At 43.8% G+C, this 4,215-nt stretch overlaps 1 long non-coding RNA gene across 1 annotated transcript; it reads right to left on the bottom strand.

Annotated features, from left to right (window-relative positions):
- Positions 1–234: 234 nt before the first annotated feature.
- Positions 235–3,767, bottom strand: LOC135909081 (uncharacterized). The gene is made up of 2 exons (XR_010566563.2): positions 916–3,767; positions 235–861 (listed from the first exon to the last, which is right to left on the bottom strand). It is a non-coding gene; the product is annotated as an uncharacterized lncRNA (long non-coding RNA).
- Between the last annotated feature and the right edge of the window lie 448 nt (positions 3,768–4,215).

The raw sequence follows: 4,215 nt of genomic DNA, 5'->3' as shown, positions 1-4,215 counted from the left end.
ATCTGGCAAATGCAGAAGTTGTATTATCAATCCAGCAGCACAAAAATGCTTTAGTGTAGCGTATGCGTGATGCTTTGCTGTAGATTGTTGGTTGTGACAAAGCATTTCTTCTATACTGAGCCCATTCACCTTATAAACTAGCATCACAACCGCCTGTAACATGCCATTGCTGAAATATAGTGGCAGGCAGTTGAGATATATCATAGCAACTGAAAACTATTAAAACAGGCAGCATTGAGAGAAGGAGAGTGTTTATTACATAGACGGCCTCCTTCATGCATTTTTACCTACAAGCTCGTGATAAAATCCATCCACTGATTTTCATGTTTCAAAAGCATAGGAATGCAATAACATGTGCACACAAGGTTGAGTGATCGTGTGTCAAACAATAAGACCTAAACGACAACTCACCAAGTGAACACCTGTTCACAGTAGTGAATGAAACATTGCTGTCTTTCAGAGTATTGTCATAGCCAGGTGCGCAGCATGTTCAAGCACCAACTTTCGTTTTCCCAAGGCATGCTGAAGGCAGCAAAAGCCTTTGCTTAAGGTTCAGTAGTATGCACACTTTGAGCCGGCAACTGACAACCAATAAAAACAAAAACTTTGGGAAAATATAAAAGTTTGCAGGAGACTTTACGGTCACATAGATGGCAGCATCTTCTCGCAAAACACCAGCAAGGGAATGCGCAGCAGTGCATGTTTCTGGAAAAGTCCACTGCTACTGGAGTAAAAGAAAACTTTGCCCATCGCCGCCACTGTATTGATTGGGATGCAGAAATCACGGCACAGCATTATGATCCGCAAAGTAAGACAAGTGATCACATCTATGTAATTAGACAATAAACCATCACAATATACCTGAAGATAATTACCTCATGGGTATTATCTTCAGGTATATTGTGGCACACAGACCTGTTAATTATACAGCACATGATAGTCAATGGTTTCACTACTTCAACACATTAGGCATTTCTTCTGCCTACATACGTCACTAGAATGCAAACTCGGGATTCCACATAAACGTGCACTTCAGAGCGGGACACGCCAACCACTGCGCAACATTCGCACTCGATAATTTCTGCCAAAGTGTTGCACCCCTCATAGACCCTCATAACAGCAGTGGCATCAGTGCATGTATTGTGGCAGCCACAACATGCAATACTGTAGTAGATGAGTATGACGTTGCATGCATCACAAAAAAAAAAGGCTCTTCTAAAGATGGCTGTGTCAGCTGTAACAGCCTGCTGCCATTGCAATAAACGAGTTTCAGTGCCTAATGGATCACTCAAGTCTGCAATTTTGTGAGCTTTTCCAGATGCATTCAATCGTATTTAAAACAAAATTTTGCACATAGGTGGCTTTATATTAGTACAATACCTAGGCCTTTAGGGTGTTCCAAAATTTTGTTACTGTTGACTTAACACCAAGTGCTGTCCTAAAAAAAAATAAATTAAATTATGGGGTTTTACATGCCAAAACTACTATCTGATTATGAGGCAAGCCATAGTGAGGGACTCGGAATAATTTGGACCACCTGGGGTTTTTCAACATGCACCTAAATCTAAGTACACTGGTGTTTTTGCAATTCAGCCCCATTGAGATACGGACACCATGGCCGGGATTTGATCCCGCGACCTGGTGCTTAGCAGCCCTACACCATAGCCACTAAGCAACCATGGCAGGTGGTGTTGCCTTTCATAACACTTCTTTCAACTCTAATCTTTTCTTGTCATACTCTGTGATGCATAACTGAACCTGGCAACAACAGCAACATGTGAACCAATGACAAAAAAGTAAAAAAAAAATGAAAAGGGAATTATGGCTTTAGGTTTGCGGGTGCTTGAAAGCGATGGATACATTCAGCCTTAAATAACATTTTCCCTACAAATAAGCGAATGTGTCCCCAATGGAATCCAAAAAGAGTAATCTACCAGCACAACGTATGACCTAATGTTTGCCTTTAGTGTCCATTTGAAGAAGTCTGGAGGGAATGGGGCCCATAAGTATTTCGTTTTAAGCCCATGCTGCACTGTCAGGGTGCTTTGAAAGCCTTGTGAAACCCGAGCGCGGAGCAATGGGAAGGAATGCTCTCCAGCGACCATCAGGACGTCGAACTAGGGCTGATCCGACGGGCCTAGCTGGCAGCGGCATTCAGCGGAGCCCTGGACTAGGGGCAGACGGCCATTGCCAAGAAGATGGACGACACCATCTGACTCCGCGAAATTCATAAAATTTTCTAGAGCTCAATAAACGTTTTTCCTCCTCCTCCTCCTCTTCGAGAGGTGGAACATCGACAATGTTGGGCCACATCACATCCTCATTCACCACCATCTTTGCAGCATTTATACACCTGAATTTGTTAGTAGCACTGCAATGAGACTGTGGCTAGTTGAGATTTTCATGCACAATGACTGACCAGAATGACCACAATATGTATCACAGTTTCTAAAGATACCTAGACGGTATGCATTGCAATCATACTGCAGTTGTATGAGACAAGAACAGTGCCATACATACATGGCTTAAAGATAGGCAGTCATGTTTTCTGGCACACAACACACACCAAACATCGCATCTTTTTGTCACTAAACTTAATGGTTCCTGCAACAATATAACTCAAAGTTCTAAAAGGTGTTAGCATAACGCTCATACTGAAGTGCATATACAGTCGTGCACCACTAGAACAAACGCTGCTACAACGAAATTACCTTTATAATGAAGGTATGATTCTGTCCTGGTCCTCTTGTGAGCTGTGTTGTGTGCGACCTTTACAACAAAGTGACCTGTATAACGAATAATTTCGGAGGCCCCACACACTTCTTTATAATGGCGTATGACTTTACAAGGATACACAAAAGATTGTGATCTAAAATGACATTCAATATATCCAAGTTGAAACAAAAGAAAGGTCGGCCAGCCAACGCTCAGAGGAAACACTCGCAGAGGAATGCACGGCAAAAAACCATGGTGGCGTAGATGAACTGAGGAGCAAATAATGCTGGTGCATTAAGCTGAAAAAATCTGGGGTAAAACATGCAACAACAAAAAAAGAAGTGTGATCCAAAAGAACACTGAAATCGTAGAGTAAAGAAAAGGTTGGCCAGCTAACAGTGCATTTCGCAGAGGAATGCATGGAAAAATAAAATGGGGTGGCGGAGCTTAACTAAGAAACAAATAATGCTAATGTTAACAAATAAGCTGGGGTAGAACAGACAACACAACCATACAATCATAAAACCATAAGCCCTAGCCCGAGTGACATCGTCAAATGGGCTTGTCACTTTTATTTCACTTCTTACATCTCACTTCTTTATTCGCTATGCCCAGATAGATGGCGCGGTGTCCGGGTTGCTTTTACCACTTTGTTTTGAAGACGTGTCCTCTTCAGAGGTTTCTCTCTTGCAAGTTGCGCAGCACAAACATCGCTGTTCATGAAAGTCTGACTCGTCTGTGCGCAACATGCCATGACCTTAGAAAAGAAATCATGAACGGACGCAGCCTCAACCCCTATTAAATCGCTACATGCGCAATTGATTTCCAAATCACAATGTTACCTCTGAGTTCATCAAGCATGTAGCGTTTCGTGCCGCAGAAGTAAACTATGACTGTCTCGCAGGGACGTAAAAAATAAAAACGAGTCGGCGCTGCACAAAACACTCGTGAACAAATGCCGCTCGGGAAGCCGGCAACCGAGCACTGCGCAGCACTGCAGCACTTGCACAGAACATTCACAATGAAAAGTTTAAACCATGCCACCTACTAAAGGACTACACCCTATCGCCGTCCGAGGTGTCACTGGCCGTTGAGCGCGCCTCCTCCATCTGCGTTGTGATGCGTTCCAGTTCAGCCACTTTCGTGTTGGCATAGTGGTAGTACATCATCTTTATGCCACTTGCAATGGACATCTTCATGCGAATGTTGTACCGAAAGGCGTACTTGTTATTCTTCTCGGCACGCTTGTAAAGACGCTTCAGGTCGCGGATTTGCTGGTCGAGGAACACAATCTGCCGGTAAGTGTTGTCCAGCTTTTCCTGGATGGCCGCAGCACGACCTTCCAGCGTTTCACTTTCGCTGGGCGATGAATCCGTCGCTGCGACACCACTGTTTCCACTACTGCTCTCGCTACAGTCCCCTTTGGGCGCTGCCATGTTGTGCGCCGCTTTTGTCACTCAGGTGCAGCCACAGAACACTTAAATGCAGCGAACGACGTTT

This window comes from Dermacentor albipictus, unplaced genomic scaffold (genome assembly GCF_038994185.2).
Source record: "Dermacentor albipictus isolate Rhodes 1998 colony unplaced genomic scaffold, USDA_Dalb.pri_finalv2 scaffold_24, whole genome shotgun sequence".
Lineage (NCBI taxonomy): Eukaryota > Metazoa > Arthropoda > Arachnida > Ixodida > Ixodidae > Dermacentor > Dermacentor albipictus.
Note: the sequence above shows the minus strand (reverse complement) of the source record. Positions and strands in the feature narration are given on the sequence as shown.